Source organism: Moschus berezovskii, chromosome 9 (assembly GCF_049115385.1).
Source record: "Moschus berezovskii isolate FMDL1 chromosome 9, NW_MosBer_1.0, whole genome shotgun sequence".
Taxonomy (NCBI): domain Eukaryota; kingdom Metazoa; phylum Chordata; class Mammalia; order Artiodactyla; family Moschidae; genus Moschus; species Moschus berezovskii.
The window spans coordinates 1,351,820-1,371,923 of NC_142468.1; the positions used below are offsets into that span (position 1 = coordinate 1,351,820).

Below are 20,104 nucleotides of genomic sequence, written 5' to 3' on the forward strand. Positions count from 1 at the left end.
GGGGCTGATGCTGTGCGTGTGTGCTCAATCGTGTCTCCCTTTCTGAGACCCCACGGACTGTAGCCTGTCAGGCTCCTCTGTCCATGGGATTCTCCACGCGAGACTCTGGAGTGGGCTGCCATTTCCTCCTCCAGGGGGTCTTCCCGACTCAGGGATTGAACCCAGGTCTCTTGCCTCTCCTGTGCTGGCAGACTGATTCTTCACCACTAAGGCCACCTGGGAAGCCGGGGGTGATGCTTGGCCGTTAGTAACTTTTAGGAGGCTCCCAGAGCCAAGAACCAGTGATTAGACAAGTGCCCTCCCTCCATTCAACCAGGGTCCGATCGGGCCGGGGAAGTGGGGGTGATGGAGCACAGGCTCCCTTCCTCCTGACGGGACAACGTGACAAAGGAAGAGCTTGGCCCTGTTCTGGGCCCCCTGGAAATGGTCGTGGATGAGACGCTGTCCTGACCCTGAGTTGCTCCTGGTCTGGGGAGGGAGACACTCCAGGGAAGAACAGACAGCAAGGCCAGGTGGGAAGGGCTGGGGTCTCGATGCAAACTCGGGAAGCACAGAGGAGAGGATGAAGGATCTGCTCAGGGAGCCTGGAGGGGAGGTGCCGGGTGTGGTCTCTGGGCCTGGCCTGCAGATCTGGGAATCTGGCAAAGTGCAAGAAGGAATAACGTTCCAGAAAGAAGGAGCAGCACTGTGAAGGCTGTTCCCTTCTCCAGGGGGTCTTCCTGACCCAGGGATCAAACCCAGGTCTCCTGCACTGCAGGCGGATTCTCTGTGGCTGAGCCACAGGGGACGCCCTGGGTCTTAGGTGGGACCAACAGCAGTACCTCCACTGGTCATGGTGTGAGGTCTGAACGCGCAGGACAGATGGAGGTCGTGGAAAGCTGTCGGTGGATTGTAAGCGCTCTACCAGTGTTGGTTTGTGTCACCGGTGGTCCACCAAACACCAAGCTATCCTGCTCCTCTTTCTTACTCTAAGCGGTGCCAGGAAGCACTTGGATACTTGGGACTGTATTTCCCTGCTCCCTGGATCTTGAGATGAGCCCAGCTGACTGAGTTCTGGCCAGCAGACTGTGGGGCACGTGGCATCTGCCGCGTCCCAACCTAGCTCAGAAAGCCTCCCGGGATGCTGCCCTTCTCCTCCTCCTGCGGCGGGATGTCCAGGCTCCGAGTGGCCTGGTGTGGGGCGGGGGGTCAAAATGTTAAAGACCAAAGACCATCGCTTCCTTCCTCCCTGATGCTAACTTGGATCCATTCCTCTGTCACCTGGCTGGCATCATGGAAGAATCAGCTGTCCCACAGAAGCTCATCATCCAATCCAGAAAGTAAAGCACGTCAGAAGAACTAGGCTGGAGTCTCCTCTCTGATTTTAACTGAGTGGCCTTGAGCAAGACACTTGACCTTTCCGAGCCTTGATCAAGAAAATGGGGATAAACTCACTTACAGGGCTGCCAAGAAAAAGGGTATGTGTAAATGTTCTTTGTAAATTTATATAACAATGATTGATTTTCTTTAAGATGTGGTCATCTGGTATGCCTCATTTAAACAGTGGATCTAAGATATAATAAAAAATTTGGATGGCCGGAATGATAATTTTGGATGTTGATCATTGTCCTCAGTATGAATGGACAGTTCCCTCTGGACTTGTAGAGACAGGGGTGGGGAAGCTGCCGGCTTCTTCCTTGAGTAGCCCCGTATCGCTGTCTTGGATTTGCTATTGCTCATGTTAAGGCTATAGTGAAAGATGAAAATCATGCATTAATACATATAAATATAGAAAACCATATATATATGTGTGTAATTTTTAAACTTTGGGTCTGTGAGATCAACATTCAGCCATGGTTGAGAAGACCCAACCTTAGCAAGCTTGCAGGGTCACCTGGGAAGTCCTGGCCCTGCTTTGCCCCTGGGTTCCTGGTACTCGTGTGTGAGTGTGTGTGTATGTGTGTTAGTGGCTCAGTCATGTCTGACTCTTTGTGACCCCATGGACTGTAGCCCACCAGGCTCCTCTGTCCATGGAATCCCCCAGCAAGAACACTGGAGTGAGTAGCTACTCCCTTCTCCAGGGCATCTTCCCAACCTAGGAATCGAACACGAGTCTCCTGCATCGCAGGCAGACTCTTTACCGTCTGAGCCAACAGGGACGGTCTCCTGGTGCTCTTCAGTTCACTTCAGTCGCTCAGTCGTGTCCGACTCTGTGACCCCATGAATCACAGCACGCCAGGCCTCCCTATCCATCACCAACTCCTGGAGTTCACTCAAACTCATGTCCATCGAGTCGGTGATGCCATCCAGCCATCTCATTCTCTGTCGTCCCCTTCTCCTCCCACCCCCAATCCCTCCCAACATCAGACCCTTTTCCAGTGAGTCAACTCTTCTCATGAGGTGGCCAAAGTATTGGATCTTCAGCTTTAGCATCAGTCCTTCCAATGAACATCCAGGACTGATTTCCTTTAGGATGGACTGGTTGGATCTCCTTGCAGTACAAGGGACTCTCAAGAGTCTTCACAACACCACAGTTCAAAAGCATCAATTCTTTGGTGATCAGCTTTTTTCACAGTCCAACTCTCACATCCACACACGACCACTGGAAAAACCATAGCCTTGACTAGACGGACCTTTGTTGGCAAAGTAATGTCTCTGCTTTTTAATATACTATCTAGGTTGGTCATAACTTTCCTTCCAAGGAGTAAGCGTCTTTTAATTTCATGGCTGCAGTCAGCATCCGCAGTGATTTTGGAGTCCAGCTCAAGGTTGATCCCTGAGCCCAGCCGCCCGCATACCCCAGGGTTCCTCCCGCATTCTCCCAGCAGGGTGCTCAGCAGGTCACAGTGCACATTTCCTCATCCCCAGGTGCTTTTAGGGAGGAGCTGGATCACCGGCGTCTTCACCCTGGACCTCACACAGTGCTTGGCACCTAGTGGGCACTCAGGAAATTTTGCTAAATGAATGACTCATAGATCCAGTCATTTTGAATAATGATGAGAACTGTATCACCTCCCACTGAAAAATCATTTCTCTTTGAGTCATACTTAGAGTCTGAACTATTCCCTTCGTTTCAATTACATTAGATAATTAGTGCCACGCTTAAGCGTTTTCTTGGTTATTTTCCACTAAAGATATCATCGGTTTCCATAAATAATTTAGGTGCACACTGTATCCCATTTAGAGGACAGTGAGCACCTCCAGATACTTCTGAAGAGCTGGAGCTAGAAAGAGAAGGCAGCCACCCTGAAGGCTTCTTAACAAGACAGATGCTGGACAGGACGGACAGCTCCATGCCAGGCTGTCTTTTCCAAAGGCGGCTGCCATAGAGCCTCTATCTCCTGTGTGTTTCTGCAATGGGACCCTGACACTCCTCCCAGCAAGAGGGGCATACATCTGCTCCCCGCACATCTGGATGGACTCGTGATTTCTTTGACTGATGGGGAAATCAGCACAGCAGAGCCAAGATGCCTCACTTCCTGGGGTCATCTGCTCCTCACTCACCCCCACACCCAACAACACTCCTTCTAGCCTCAAATTCAAGAATATTTCTGAATCGGCCTCTCGCAGGCTTCTGTAATCTGACTCATCTGACCTCTTTGATGTTATTTCAAATGGCATCTTCCAGTCCCTTTTATAACCTTTTATAACACATTAAGAAGAACATTGTTTCTTCAAAGGAGGCAAATAGATGGCCAATAAGCATATAAAAAGACGCTCAGCGCCACTAATTAGGGAAATGCAAATCCAAACTGTGATGAGATAGCACTTCACACAAAACAGAATACTAAGCCATAAAAAAAGAATGAACTCTTGCCATTTGAGACACAGGGATGGATCAAGAGGGCACCATGCTAAGTGAAATACGTCCGAGAAAGACAAATACTGTAAGATTTGGTCACATGTGGACTCTCAAAAGCAAAACAAATGGACTAACGTAGAACAGACAGTCATAGACACAAAGATCAAACAGAGGGGAGGCGCCAGGGTGGCGGGAGAGACGAGCAGAGGAGCTCAGAGGTGCGGCCGTCCAGCCGCAGTGGCGAGCCACAGGCAGGAGACGCACAGCCAGCGGGAGGGTGCAGTCAGCAGTTACATAGCATCGTATATGCTGAAAGGAGTAACTCGGCCTTCACTGTGACTATTCTGAAACGCATAGAAATACGAAATCACCACATTGTACGCCAGAGGCTAGCACAGAGTTGTAGGTCAGTTACATGTCAAAAACAAACAAATTAACAAACTCATAGAAAAAGCAATCAGATTTGAGTCTACCAGAGGCAGGGCGGGGACGCGTTGGGGAAGGGGAAGCTGGATGAAGGCAGTCAAAGGTAGAAACTTCCAGCTATAAGATAAATAAGTGCCAGGGATGTGATGTACATGGTAGACTGAACGCTGCTGCGCGTTACAGATGGAAGCAGTTAAGAAGGTGAGTCTGCAGAGCTCGCACCAGTCAGTTCAGTCCAGTCGCTCAGGCGTGTCCGACTCTCTGCGACCCCAAGAACCACAGCACGCCAGGCCTCCCTGTCCATCACCAACTCCCAGAGTCCACCCAAACCCATGTCCATTGAGTCGGCGATGCCATCCAACCATCTCATCCTCTGTCGTCCCCTTCTCTTCCCACCTTCAATCTTTCCCAGCATCAGGGTCTTTTCCAATGAGTCAGTTCAGGTGGCCAAAGTGTTGGAGCTTCAGCTTCAACATCAGTCCTTGCAATGAACACCCAGGACTGACCTCCTTTAGAATGGACTGGTTGGATCTCCTTGCAGTCCAAGGGACTCTCAAGAGTCTTCTCCAACACCACAGTTCAAAAGCATCAATTTTTCGGCACTCAGCTTTCTTTATACTGCAACTTTCATATCCATACATGACCACTGGAAAAACCATAGCTCGCATCACGAAGAAATAAATTTTTCTATTTATTTCTACTGTGAGATGATGAATAGTCACTAAACATGACAATAATTTCATGATGTATGTCAGTGAGATCATTATGTTGTACATATTAAACACATATGTACCGAATGTCCGTTACACCTCAACATACAGTATCGAGTGCCTGTTACACCTCAGCACACAGCACTGAGTGTCTGTTACACCTCAATAAATCTGGGGGAGAAAGCAGAAAACAGGTGTTGGGAGGATGTGGAGAGACTGGACCGTTGTGCCCTGTTGCTGGGGAGGGAAAACAGTATGGAGGTTCCTCAACAAATGGAAAAAAAATAGAATTACCATGTAATGTAAGAATTCCACTTCAGGATATATATTCCCGAAATTTAAAAACAGAATCTCAAAGAGACATTTGTACATCCAAGTTCGTGACAACATTACTCACAATAGCTAAAGTGTGGCAGAGACCTAAGTGTCCATCGATTGATGAATAAACAAAATGTGGCGCATATTTTAATGAAATATTATTCAGCCATACAAAGGAAAGAAACTCTGGCATGTGGTACAAGATAGATGAAAATAGAGGACATTATGGTAAGTGAAACAAGCTTGTCAAAAAAAGGCAAATATTGTATGATCCCGCTTATCTGAAGTACTTGGAGTAGTCAACATCAGCAAGAAAGAAAGTAAGAACGTGCTTGCCAGGGACCGGGTGGGGGCGGGTAGCCAGGAGTTACTGCTTTGTGGGGACAGTTTCAGTTTCACAAGATGAAAAGAGTTATGGAGATGGATGGCAATGCTTGCATAACTTTATAAGTGTATTCAGTACAGCTGAACTGTTCAGTGAAAAATGGCTAAGACAGTCCATGTTACATTACATGTATGTTACCACAATTTTTTTAAATGGAAAAAAACAGAAGAAGAAAGAAGATTCTCATTAAGTCACACTGGTCTGCAGTTCTCAGTCTCCATAACCCACTGTGCGTCCCTCGCCCTTTACCTTCAGCTCAGGTGGCGCCCGGGGCCTGAAGGCCTCCTCCGATCCTTTCAGCTGTTCTCAAGCATTATACATTCTGTCTGTTAGGTTTAGGCAGGGCTTTTACTCATCTGATTTTCAGCTGTGGAGCCATTGATATGAGCTTCCTCGGTGACTCAGGGTAAAGAATATGCCTGCCAATGCAGGAGACACAAGAGACGTGGGTTCAACCCCTGGGTGGGAAAGATTCCCTGGAGGAGGGTATGGCCACTACTCCAGCATTCTTGCCTGGAGAATCCCCTGGACAGAGGAGCCTGGTGGGCTGCAGCCCACGGGGTCACAGAGGGTGAGACACTGCTGAAATGACTGAGCAGCATCCATTACAGGGGGTCAAAATAGTAAACTTTCTCCATACTGGTTGGTAAATATCTGCTTCCCCAGGCTCCGCCACCCCAAACTTCCCGAAGCCTCCCTCTGCTGCTCTATCCCTAGGGCCACCGTCTGCTCTGTTCTGATTGCTCAGTGCCTGTGCTATTCTTGTTGTTATATATTTTGAATATCACCTTTGGAATTACGTTCAGCTGCATACAACAGAAAAAAAGTTGTGTGTGGGGGGGTACTTAAACAAGATAGTTTACTTCTCGACACAGAAAACTAAAGAGGTAGGCAATCCAGGGACTTTCTGGTGACTCCACAGTCATCAGATACCCAGACTCCTGTCGTGTTCTATTATCCTCAGTACACATTATCTATCTGCAAGATCGGTTCCCACTCCAAAGAGGATGCTAGAGCTCCAACCATCACATCAACACTCCATACCAGGAGAAGCAAAAAAAAACGGGCAAGGGACTCTCCTCCCAGCTGTATCAGATCCTTTTAAGCAATGTTTCTAGAAGTCCTACTTAACACTTGTGCTTTCACTTCTTTGGCCAGAACTTAGTCACATGGCCATGTCTAGCAGCAAGGAAGGCTGGGAAATGTAGTCTTAGCTTTTTTATTAACGTAAAAGAGGAGAATGAATGGTGAGGGGCACTTAGTAGTTTCTTAGTACAAGACTTCCTTGTGAAACCAGTCCCCTAGGATATATCACCCATCACCAAAACCACCCAGTTTATCTTCACTGTTAAACATTCAAGGTTTTACGTAAAAATAATAATAGTGGTAGTTACCATTTACTGAGCCTTACAATGTGCCAGACACTAGGTGACCGACCTGCCTTATTTTATTTAATCCTCATAAGATCCCTATGCTGCTGCTAAGTCACTTCAGTCATGTCCGACTCTGTATACCCCATAGACGGCAGCCCACCAGGCTCCTATATGCAAGTATTAACTACCATTACCCCCAATTTGCAAGTAAGGAAAAGGAGGCTCAAGTGGAGGTTAAGTATTACTTGCCTAGGGCCATAAAGCTAGTAAAGGTGGACTTGGGATTTGATTCATTAGCTTGCTGTGACAAGAAACCACGTCACCTTAAAGCACCTAGCAAGTGGTCCACAGAGAGAAGACAGTATTAAAAAGAAACAAATAAAACCTTGTTGGTTGCTTGAGTAATTAATTCAGCATAAAGATAAAAACAGGAACTAGACAAAGGACTTAGTGGCCTTCTCCAGATACAGGAAACCACAAGTCTGAGAAACAGGCAGGAGACGAAGGCGGTGGCTTCAAAAGCCAGGAGATTTGCAGAGGCCATGAGGCAACGCAGGGGTTGGCGCTGTCCCCTCTTTGGGGTCTTCTGGCCAACTGTCCTCAGGGACAGGTTAGGCTCCAGGAATGACCCAGTGTGGCTTCTTTCAAAAGCAGGAAGAATTTTCATTTTATCCTCCATCTCCTGCTTGTTTGGATTCCTTTAATTTTTTATTATTACTTATTAAGCAGTTAAAACATCCATGATGTCATCTTCTGCAGCGCCAACATATCCAGTCAAGTCACTAAGCATCTGCCGTCGGTCATCTGTAAGTTATAATATTGTTACCATTATTATTAGTTCAGCGGAAGCCATTCACACAGGCAACAGAGGCCGCTGAGAGTTGATTCAGCCTTTTTTCATAACAGTCCCATAGATTTTAGTACCAGCCTGGGATACCTCTTTCCTCTTGGAAAAGCAGGACTGGACTTTTCCTTTGGCTCTAAAAAAGTGTTTATTATAAAAAATTTCAAACATATACCAAAGGATTAGTTTGCATCATATGAAATTGCCATTGTGAAGGTCCAAAATGGTTAAATAAATAGCAACAATATCATATGACTTAAATTAATATTGCTTCTCAGGTGGCTCAGTAGTAAAGAATCCACTGCCAATGCAGGAGGTGCAAGAGTCTCAGGGTTGATCCCTGGGTCAGGAAGATCCCTTGGAGGAGGAAATGGCAACCCACTCCAGTATTGTTACCTAGGAAACCCCATGGACAGAGGAGCCTGGTGGGCTCCAGTCCATGGGACTACAAAGAGTGGGACATGACTGAGTGTGCACGCATAAATTAATATTATAATATAATAATCCCCTAGACCCATCACCAATCAATCAGCTCGAGGCCAATCTTGCTTCATCTAAACCTCCACACACACCCCTCCACCATGGATTATTTTAAAGCACATTCCAGACCTCTCATTATTTCACCCACAGTGAATTCAGAACAATCAGGACTCTTTTTAAGGATAATCCCTAAACCATTTTGACATTCCCTAAAATGAAAATCATTCATTGACATCAGTAGATATCCAGTCAGCGTTCAGGTTTCTTCAACTCTCTCATGACTGTCTTTTAGTTTGGTGGGAGGTGGTTTATTTTGTTTGTTGTTGTTTTGGGCCACCCCAGCCCACACGTGGGATGCTAGTTCTCCCAGCCGGGGACTGAACCCACGCCCCCGACGCTGGGAGCGCAGAGAATGAATCCCTGGACCAAGAGTGTCTTAGAGCTTACTGTCATCGTTGTTTCCCAGTTTATCAGTAAGAATCAGAATCCAAATAAAGTTCAGATGTTGTCATGGGTTGATACTTCTCTTGAGCTCCTGTTAAGTTCATCTATAAGTTCCCCTTCTGTTTCATTTGAAGTTATTTTTATTTTCCTTTTGTTATGTTTCTTTACAATCTCTTGTTGATGAAATATATAGTGTTCTTCCTTTCGACAGGATCTGGCTGTAGTCCCTGTAACTTGGAATTACCTCTAGAGGCTTGATCAGATTCAAGCTTGATTTTTTTTTTTTAAGTTTTTTGGCAGGAGTATTTCAGAGATGGTGCTGTGGTCTTCCATCAGAAGGAAAATAAAAATAATTTCCAGCTGTCATCATTTTACGATGTTAGCTGTCATTGACAATCACTGCCTAGATTCATTGTGTTCTAAATGGCTGTAAATCGACCTTGGTGACAGACAGATGGCAATATTCAGCTAAAGGACTTCTCCTGTTCTCCTCCCTGCCTCCACCTCGCCCCCCCACCCTGGCTGTGTTGCTTGAGAGGCCTCATCCAGGCTAGGATGGGGCTGGATGCTACACTTCCCGTCCACCTCTCCTCTTCCCCCCAACCTGCCCCTCCAGCCCATGGGGGACACACATTGGTGGATGGCTGGGGAAAGAGAACAACCTTGATTTGGGCCTCGCCCAGCGGATGCCAGCCTTGGAGGTTGCTAGGATACGCGGCTCCCAGAGCCTCCTCGCAGCGGCATCCTTCTGGAGCGGCTCACAGACACCGGATGGGCTGGCCGTGCAGTCGGGGGTGGTGGGCAGTGAAAGACAGCACCCAACGGGCAGGTCTGCTGAGGAAGAGAGGCTGAGGTCCCTCTTGGCCCTCCATGCAGCTGGGACCAGTCCCCCCAGAAGTGTCTCTTCATGGAGATGAATTCTGACACCTGAGGTGAAGGCGACTCTGAATTTCAGAAGCCCCAGTCCTCCCTTCTCCTGACACTTGCACTTCCTCTGCAACGTGCCCTTCTATATATAATTCAGAAGATACAACCCGAATAAATGGATGAATGTGAGAATGATTGTCAGCCCTCCCCCAGCCCCCGTCTGGCTGGCAAGCTTCTGATCTACTTTAAGATGCAGCCAAGGGCTGCATCCTTATCCTCAAAGCACCCTTCCCTGCAGGCTCCCAGGCAGATTCAGACACCCCCTCCCTGTGCTCACACTTACCCACAATGTCAAAATTATCTGTTAAAGTGTCCCCACTGGGCCTCATTCTCCTCTGGACCCCCAGTACTTGGCAAGTTGCCTTGCACAGGTCAGTTTTGATGCATGAGTGAAAGAGCTCTGTTGCATGCCTCTGGCAACAGGGAGCTCACTACCACAAGTCACCTCCTTCCAGGCAGCTTCAAAGCTTTCCTTTATGCACAGCTGAAATATGTCTACCAGAGACCTCCTCCTAGGACCCATGGTGAGCCTGCCAGTGCCACAGAGAGCGAGCCAGCTGCCTCTTTCACAAAACTACCCGTCAGAGTCGCATCACTCTTCATTGCTCTCTGTAGCACCTATGAAGAAGCAATGAGGAAATGGCCAGACGTTCATGTTCGAAGTCGCCAAGCTTGGCTCCACAGAAGCTTCCCTATGGTTAGAGTTGTTGGTCCCATTAAGCATTCAGACACTTGTACCCTGGTCTTGCACCCCAAAAACTGCATCTTGACTCAAAACTACCGGGCACAGGCCCAGATGCCAGAGAGCTCAGGCAGAGGGCACCGGTAGGGCACTTCAGGCTTCCTGGGTGTGAGGGCATCCATCCTGGCCCTTTCCTGGTACAGGTGAGCAGATGTCAGGCCCAGACAGTAGGCACCGTGTTCTCAGGATCACACAGGAGAAACTGTGTAGAGTTCAAACAAGAGTCAATCCAGGTAGGGAGAAAGAGCAGGGAAGCAGGCAGAGAGGAGGCAGCAACATGCCGCCATCGAACGCCATAGTTGATCTGCCACGAGCCAGCCTGCTGGGGTTTATGCACCCCCATCCCTGGAGTGGCAGAAGGGCTGAAATGCTTCCTGACATCGCAGGACCGAACTCCTCAAATCCCAGCAGTGGCTTTTCCAGGTCTACCCCGGGGCTCACCAACAGTAGTTCAGAGAATAGCCCTGCCCTGACAAGCCGGCCAGAGGTAGCTCCTGCCAAAGACTGCCAGGGAGCCTAAATCAGGCACAGGCATAAGAGTTGGCCCTTCATCCCCACGGCTTTGAGGTTTCTGGAAGACGTATTTCAGCTGTGCATAAGGGCTCTGGAGCCAGGGCTTCCCAGGTGGTGCAGGGGTAAAGAATCAGTCTGCCAGTGAAGGAGACACAAAAGAGTTCCATCCCTGGGTCGGTAGGATCCCCCAGAGGAGGAAATTGCAATGCACTCCAGTATTCTTGCCTGGAGAATCCCATGGACAGAGAAGCCTAGTGGGTACATACAGTCCACGGGGTTGCAAGAGTCGGGCACCACTGAGCCACTGGGCGCACAGGTACGCTTTGGAGCCAACCTGCCTGGGTGCGAAGCCTGGCTTTCCCGCTCACCAGTCTCACGACCTTGGGCAATCATTGTCCTCACCCAGCCTCGATGTCAGTGGGGAGTTAACGTTTATAAAATAAATAAAGTGATACATAAGGCTCAGGACAACGTCTACCAGGTAGAAAAACAGTCCGTTAGCGCTGTCCACGTCCTGCCAGGCTCTGGGGATGCAAGGGGGAGCGGCCAGGACAAGACCCTTGTCTCCGCAGGGCTCCTGGCCGGGCGGGGGCTCGGTCAGGAGGGTGTCGGTGAGGAACCCGGGCAGACCCCGGTCCTGGGGGTCCTCTAAGAGGCGGGCAGTGGGGAGGACGGGAGAAATTCGCCCCTCTTCCGCAGGAGGAAACTGATGCCTGGCGACAGCCTGGACGCCCGGCGGGCCCTTCAGCAAGCCCAGCGCCAGCGCTCTGCTCGCCCGGGACGCAGCGAGGCCCGCCGTCCCAAGAAGACCGCGCTCCCGACCAATGGGGGCTCACGGCGATGATGTAATGCGTGGTGGCCCGCGCGCTCATTGGCTGCCCTCCCTGCCACTGCAGAACCGGGCGGGGCGGCGCTTTCGGCCGCAGGTCCGGCGTCCGGGGTCCGGGGTCCGGGGTCCGGGGTCCGGGGTCCGGGGTCCGGGGTCCGCGGTCCGGGGTCCGGCGTCCGGGGTCCGGGGAGGGCTGGGCGCGCGCCGGGGGAGCCGAGGCCCGAGCCCCTGCCCAGGCCCCTCCCTGGACGGACCCGGGGGGCGGGCTCCCAGCACCCCCTCATCGCCCCAGGGGCAGCGCGAGTGTCCGAGGGTCGGGCACCCGGCCGCCGCCTGCGGGACAGCCCGGCCCGGAGAGGGGCTGAGCTGAGAGCGCGGGGCCTGGCTTAGCGGACTTCTGCACGAGGGCCGACACCTGCTCCAGACGCGCGATGAATTGCAGGTCTGAGTCCGAAATGTGAGGCCGGCCGCCAGGAGCTTCCCAGGACCTGGCTTTGCCTGAGAAATAATCACTGTGCTTCTTAAAAAGTCGGTCAAGTGACCCGAGGGAGAGGGACCGGGGAGGCCGGGGGTGGAAACCCCAGCAGAGGAGAGGGTGAGAACCCCGTGCTGGGAGAACCCGGGTCCCCTGCTTGCTGCCCTCTGCCCCGGAAAGCCCAAGCACGTGCCCTGCTCCCCAGGGCCTCGTCCTCCCCCAGCCCTGTGAGGGCATCCCTGTCGCGGTGCCCCCTTTACAGGTGGGGAAACTGAGGGACGGAGAGGTGCCTGGGAAAGGCCAGGAACCGACTCAGGACGGCCTGGGGCCAGTGCCGCTGCTCCCTGGTCCCCACCAGAGACCCCCGTGGGCTCCGCAAGCCCCGGGAGTGCGGGCAGCCTGCTGAGGGGGAGGCTGGGATGGTGGGGAGACTGTGTTGCAAAAAGCCACTTCCCGCTGAAGCCGCAGAGTCAGGACACGGGGTCGTTTCCTCACCCTCCTCGCAAACAGGGACCTCGGACTACTCATCCCCCACCCAACCGCACTTTCTGGGGCAGAGGCAGTTGCTGCTCAGTCGCTCAGCCGCTCAGCCGTGTCCGACTCTTTGCGACCCCATGGACTGCTGCACGCCAGGCCTCCCTGTCCATCACCAGCTCCTGGAGCTTGCTCAAACTCATGTCCATTGAGTCGGTGATGTCATCCAACCATCTCGTCCTCTGTCGTCCCACCTTCAATCCCACCTTCACTCTTTCCCAGCATCAGGGTCTTTTCCAGTGAGTCGGCTCTTCGCATCAGGTTGTGAAAGCATTGGCACTCCAGCTTCAGCATCCGTCCTTCCACCGAACGTGCGTGCCAAGCCACTTCAGTCCTGTCCCACTCTCTGCAGCCCCGTGGACTGCAGCCCACCAGGCTCCTCTGTCCATGGGGCTCTCCAGGCAGGAACACTGTAGTGGGTTGCCGCGCCATCCTCCAAGGGGTCTTCCCGACCCAGGGCTCGAATACGCAGCTCCTGCACCTCCTGCGCTGCAGGTGGATTCTTGACAGCTGAGCCATCAGGGAGGCCCTTCCAATGAATATTCAGGGTGATTTCCTTTAGGAATTCCCTTCTAGGCCCTCCCAGAACTCTGGCCTTTGCCCTCTGGCCTAGGTCTGAACTAGCCTGTTTTCCCACCTACTTCCTACCTGCACTTTTTCCAGAGGTTCACTTTTGTGCAGGTGACCCGGGGCTGTGTCTCTCACAGAGAGCGCATCAGAGGGCCTGAGACAGGGACTCCAGTTCCGGTCTGACCTCGGCCTCTTCTCAACAATGGACTCAGCCGTGGTCTTGGATCCTCTCTGGGCCTCACTCAGAGTCCTGGGGGGTCTTATCCACTCGGCAGGGGCAGAGAACTCCTGGCGTGCAGTAGCACGCACAGGTGGCTCGCCACAGGTGGCCTCCTTCCCTTCTCAGATGCAGAACTTCAGAGGGCGACACCCAGAAACTTCAGGCTAGGGATCTGGACCGGATCTCAGAGACCCCCTAGACTCCTCACCCCTGCCTCCTCTGGGTAAGTGAAGACTCTGAACCGTCTTGAGGCCGTGCCAGTACTGGGGCTGGGTGACTCCACACTCGGGGTCTTTCTAGGCCCCAGGGCTCCTTCCCCACTCCCCAGCCTCCCCCCACCCCCATCACTGTACCCTGCTGGTGAACTTAGCTGGACTTGGTTGAACCTAGCTGACTCCTCAGTAAAAAGTCAGGATGGGGGCAGGACAGGCTGGCAAAGAGAAGGATGGGGTGTGGAATGGGGAAGAGGAAGGAGGGGCCTCTCCCTCCAGAACGGCCGTGTTCTCCTCTGCGGGGCAGGCTGGGCTCCCACCCCAAGCCTCCTGGGCAGCCCTGAGACAGAAGCGGGGGTGGTGGGAGAGAACCGGCCCAGGAGGAGGAGGAGGCGGGTGACGATGACGAAGGCACGGGGAGGGCGCGCAGGGCCCGGAGGGGACACAGGTGCTCGACGGCCGTCCGCCCGGCCGGGAAGCCAGGGTGCCCTGCGTGGCTGATGACTTCAGGGGCGCGTTTCAGCTCCAGCACCAGCAAAGGAGGGGCCCATGGAAGACGCTCTGACCCTTCTTGTCCTGGTGCCACCCCACTGTCATCAGTCTCCTGTAAACCCTCCTCCCATGTAGCAGCTACAGCAGCAGACATGACCAGCCCCACGCGGCCATCAGGGCACTGGACGCCCAGAGGCATGCTCGTTCACTCGGTGGTGAGCGAACACCACAGACCAGGTGACTGAGCAGACAGACAGCGTTTATTTTTCGAAGCCCTAGAGGCTGGAAGTCTGAGAACAGAGGCCAGCATGGTTGGGTTCTGGCAAGGGCCCTCCTCTGGGTCGCGGACAGCCATTTTCTCATGCATCTCTGTGTGGCGGAGAGGCAGAAAGAACTCTGAGGGCCTCTTTATAAGGGCGCTAATCCTATTCACGAGGGCTCCACCCTCGTGACCTAATCACCTCCCAGAGGCTCCCACCTCCTAACACCATCACTTTGGAGGTTAGGATTCCATTGCATGAATTTGAGGGAGACACAAGTGTTCAGTCCATAACAGAGGGCACGAATGAGGTGCTGAAGTCACCAGTGGGCAGGATCCACCCAGAAGGTGGAAGCGGCCTTTTGATAGGTGTTTCAAAGGCCTGGCCACAGGCAAATAAGGAAAAAATGGGCTGACATCAAATAGGCTGGCCTGTTTGTCTGCAAACCTGGCAGGCATTCAACTGGTCAGCTCATCAGATAGTGGTCCGACTGGTGGTCAGTGAGTCAGACAGTCAGATACTCACTTGATCCGTCAGTCAGCAGCTGGCCAGGTCAGCTGCTCTGGAGGTTCCAAGGCCCCTGGCTGGAGGATACTTTGGGGATGCTTTTGGTCTTCCCTTTGAGCCAGAAACTCTGAGCTGCTCACCACCCCCAGACACCCCAAACGCTCCACCCCCAAGCCTTGTCTTCCCGGACCCACCCTGAACGTGTGTCAGCTTTCTCTTCCACAGTCACACCGTGTAACAAACCACAGCACTCAGGCGTTGGTGTGTGTGTTTCCTCAGCCTCTGAGTCTGGGAGCAGGTGCGGGTGAGGCAGCTCTTTTGTCTTGACTGGTTCACTCGTGAGTCAGCTGTCGGGGCTTCAGCTGGGACAGTTGGGTGACCAGCCTCTGCTGCACGCAGCGTCCCCTCCGCCGGGAGGCTAGCCCAAGCCACTCGCACAGAGTGGGAGGCCGCGTGCGAGTCCTCACATGGCTTGGGCTGGGGACTGGCACCCTGCTGCTGCGTCCGTCAGTCAAAGCAAGTATCAAGGGCATCCCGGATCAGAGGCTGGGAGGAGCTGCAAGTCTCCTGGCAAAGCGAGTGGGTGCAGGGAGGCCCATGCCGCTGGGCATCGGGGCATCTGCAGCAGCACCGTCCCTCCCCCTCCCCCCTGCCTGCTCCCTGTTTCTCAAGACCCTTCTCAGCCTCTCTCCTTGACGCTTTCCCTGAATGTTCCCCTGTGCAGTCAGCGTAGACTACGCGAGGCGCTGGCTTCTTTTTGCCCTCCTGCTGTATCTTGGGTTCCCATCCTAAAGCCCCCGAGTCGGTCCCCAAGGCTGCGGGTTGATTTCCCCGCAGCCTCCGCTGCTAGGCGTGAGCCCCTGAGGCCCTGAGCCACATCAGGGTCCCTCCCACCCTTAGAGCCGAGGGTGACAGCTGGTGGGGCCGCGGGTGGGAGTCTGGCCTGGGGAAGCCCCCCACCACCGTCCTGAGCAGTACACTGAGAGACACCCCGCCCCCCCCCCCCGATTGGCAGCTATCTGTCCTTAGGCAAAGCAGCTCACTTCTGAGTCCCTGGAACCCCCGCCCTGGGGCAGCTGGCAGAGAGGGGGGCGGACAGAGGAGGGCACCTCAGGGCTTGCAGCCAACGTGACACATGGCAGCTCCTGTCTCCTTGCCTCGGTTGTCACAGACCCAGGCTCTGGGTTTTTCCCAGCACGATGCAGACCCTCGCGATGATTTCCAGGCAGGCCGCGTCCTCTCCACGCTGTTCTGAGGGCTCCCCCGCTTGATGCCGCCGGCGAGCATTTCTCCACCTGTGAGCACACAGCCTAACCCACGGGAACCACGCATGCCCGCTTCTGCCGTCCGTCTGCCACCCCGCCCGCTGCCCTGGCCACGCATTCTGTGTCCTCTCTGCTCTCCTCCCCGCCCCCTTGCTCGTCCCCCGCTGATGCCTCTGCAGAAAGGCCCAGCCAGGCCATCAGGGCCTTCCCTGGAGGATGCTTCCAGAACTCGGAGGAGGCGGGAGGCTCCAGAAGGCGGCCTCGAGTGGCACCTGCTGTGTGCCCAGCACAGAGTCCATCCCCCGGAGCCTCGCCAGCACCAGGCACCTGGCCAGGGCTGCCGGGTGGCGTCGTGACTGGGAAAGGAGAGTCCCAGGCTGGCCCAGATGACGTGCTGCGGTCCACCCTCTCCCTGGGCTCCTATTTTTACTCCCGTTTCTCCTGTTTCTGAGGCAGCTCCGTGTCCCCATTCCTCCCCCTAGTACGTGTGAGTTGAGTTTATGTGCTCAGTCATGTCCGACTGTTCGCGACGCCATGGACTGTAGCCCACCAGGCTCCTCTGTCCATGGGATTCCCCAGGCAAGAATACTGGAGCAGGTTGTTATTTTCTCCTCCAGGGGATCTTCCTGACCCAGGGATCAAACCCGTGTCTCCTGTGTCTCCTGCATCACAGGCAGATTGTTTACCCGCTGAGCCATTCCCAAGCCGAGCTGTGAAATCCCTACAAAATTCATGGTCATGGGGCAGGGGGCTCAGGCTGAAGAGTGCAAATGTTGGATTTGGATGGTCTGGGTTCAGAACCTGCCTGTGTCACTTTCCAGCTGGGGCACCTAGAGCAATTAAAGCGAAACGCGTTTACTAACTAATTGAGGTGTGTGCAGTGCTTCAAGCTGGGCCTGGGGACCTGGAGTCGCAGCTGTTACAGCAGGACTGATTCTCAGATGAAGCTGCAGTGAGAAGAGGAACTGATGGTTCGGGCTCCAGATGCGCATAGGCCTGGATCCTGGCTTCCTCACTTCCTAGCTGTGTGACTTTTGGTCAGTTACTCAAATGCTGTAAGCCTCAGTTTCCTTATCTGTAAAATGGGGATGAAAACAACCATCCTGTTAGTTGTTAGGAGGATTCAGAGATGATACATGGATGTGCCTAGCCCGGAGCCAGGAATTTTGCTGGGTACTTGTTAGATGACAGGAGGTTATGTGGAAGTCCCGAATCCAACCCATTCAAGTCACGATTTGAACCCAGGCCTGCCTGATTCAGAGTCAGTCCCTGGCCATCACCCCGTCCCCTGGGCGGTTCACAGGGGCAGGGAGGGGCACTTGGGCCTCAGTGATGGCGTCTAGGATTGGCTGTCACCCGCCTGACTGCCAGGGGTTACAAAGGAACCTGAGTCCTAACTGCGTGGCAGGGCTCTGCCTGGTACCCCAAACTACGCTCCCAGAGGCATGGAAAGGGTCACCGGTCTCCAGCGTTATAGCTGTGACCTCTGCATGCACAGCAGTTCCCCATGCCAGGCACCGTCTAAGGGCTGTACGTCAGTGATCCATCACTTAACCCTCCCAGGAGGACAAGGGGAGAGGTGCCCCCGTTACCAGCGCCCATTTCACGGGTGAGGAGACTGAGATGAAGAGAGGGGAGCGGGGGGTCCCTGGTGGTCCAGTTTAACTCCTGCTGAGGCCCTGCGCTCAATCCTGTCAGGAAACTACGGTCCCACAAGGCGACAGTGCGGTAAAAACAGGAGTACCCTGGATTAGATAGCAAAACAGGAAAGGGACCGTGGTGGGAAAGCTGGAGATGCCTGAATTAAATCAGGACTTCCGCTGACAGTAACTACCAGCTGTGTTTTCTTCCTTGGGGTGTATCACGGTAATGAAAGACGTTACCAGCAGGGCAGTTGCGTGAAGGGTACATGGGAACCCTCTTTGCAAGTCTGTTGTGAATCTAAAGTTCTCTCGAAATAAAAAGTTTGAAAATAACCTATTGGCAGGGCAGCAGTGGAGATGCAGACAGGAAGCCCAGCCCTGTGGACTGGGGGTGGGGAGCAGCAGGGGAGGGTGGGCCAGACGGAGCGAGGAGCGCGGAACCGTGTGCACTAGCACGCGTGGCCCAGACGGTGGGGTTTGCCGTGTGAACCGGGGCTCTGGGACACCTCGGCGGGCTGGGATGGGGCGGGAGGTGGGAGGGAGGTTCAAGAGAAGGGGACACGTGCCCACCTGTGGCTGACTCAGGTTGATGCGTGGCAGAAACCAACACGGTATTGTAAAGCAATTATCCTTCCATTAAAAATAAATAAATAAATTTTTTAAGCTTAAAAATAAAGGAGGTTCAGTGACCTGCCTGGGGTCACATGGCTTCTAGGTGGCAGCGGGGAGATGTAGGTCCCAGGCCACTGGCTGCAGAGGCCGTGCTTGGGGCCCTGCAGGCTTCCAGCCGAGGGCCACCGTCACTGGCCCTGCCCAGCACACGTGCCCACGGTCACTGTGTCAGAGGGGTAAGCCCACGTTCGGGGCCTTGGCAGAAAGTTCCTTTGAAACTGCTTCTTGCCCAGAGGCCTTTTAATGTTTGGGACAATTTTCATCTCTTTTAATTCAGGCTGGGAATCCTTGTGTCAATATAACTCTAAAGATTGTGTGGGCCCTTTGTTTTAGACTCCACTCTACTCCATGAGCCAGGAGCCAGAGCAACGGCGCGGATTCTGACTCCGTCTTTCGGATGCTCCTTGCAGACTGGGCAGTTATTCTGTGAATTCATCTCTTTTTTGTGGCGCCTTATCAAACGCAGACATAAAAGCCAACTGATACTTTTCAACAATCTGCTGAGGAATCCCTTTGCCCGAGTCCAGGAGTTCATTTGATACACTTTTTGTTCCTTAAGTTTTTACAGATAAATTTTCCCAAATGATTCAGCATTACATAATGTGAATTGCCACTTTTCTAGCCTGAAAGAGCAGTTTCCTTACCATTTTTTCAGCCTTCCCTAACAGTTTACTCATTTCCACCATCCAATCCCCCAAAACCAATGCCATGTATGTTTTATGTCCACGAACCTATTTATGTATCAGTCATTTATTGCTATATAATGAAATATCCCAAATCTCAATGGCTTAAAATAACAGTCATGAATGTTAAACACTTCAGACTTTATTTATGGTTGGTAGCCCTGCGTCTCCCTGCTGCGTGCGGGCTCTCTCTGCTGTGGCTCCGTGGGCTTTCCATCGTGGCGGCAGCTCTCTTGCAGAGCTCAGGCTCTGGGACGAGGCGGCGTCAGCAGATGTAGCACGCGGGCTCCGCACTTGTGGCAAATGGGCTGAGCTGCCCCGAGACCTGCGAGATCTTCCAGGACTGGGGTCGGCCCAGTGTCCCTGCATTGGCAGATGGATTCTTAACCACTGCACAATCAGGGAGGTCCATGCATGATTTTTTTACATGTCTGTGAGTCACTGGAGGCTAGCAGACCCAGGCTGAACTTGACCGGCTCTGCCGGTGTTGGCTGGGCTATCTTGAGGGGCTGCGGCTGGTTGCCCTGGGCTGCACTCAGTCGGGGACAGCTCCGCTCTGAGTTTCTTTCATCCTCCCGCTGAGACCAGTGGGCTCACCTGGGTGGGTCCATCCGAAGGTGATGGCAGTAGCCCAGGAAGGCAAGACCAAGCCTGCAAGCCCTTATCAGGTGCCTGCTGGACCCGTATCTGGTGTCGCCCCCTTGACCGAAGCACATGGTGGAGCCCAGAGTGAAGCAGAAGGGCAAGGCCTCCCATTCTCCAGGAGGAGGGCGCGGCCCCGTCATGGACGGACGACCCA

The 20,104-nt window shown here is 53.1% G+C and overlaps 1 long non-coding RNA gene across 2 annotated transcripts; it reads left to right on the plus strand.

Annotated features, from left to right (window-relative positions):
• Positions 1 to 11,944: 11,944 nt before the first annotated feature.
• On the plus strand, positions 11,945 to 18,234 carry LOC129563260 (uncharacterized). 2 transcript variants are annotated; one of them, XR_008687333.2, is made up of 4 exons: positions 11,945 to 12,367; positions 12,758 to 13,092; positions 13,698 to 13,794; positions 16,925 to 18,234. It is a non-coding gene; the product is annotated as an uncharacterized LOC129563260 (long non-coding RNA). The 2 variants fall into 2 exon arrangements; XR_016038150.1 differs by having other exon boundaries at positions 11,945 to 12,214.
• Positions 18,235 to 20,104: the final 1,870 nt, after the last annotated feature.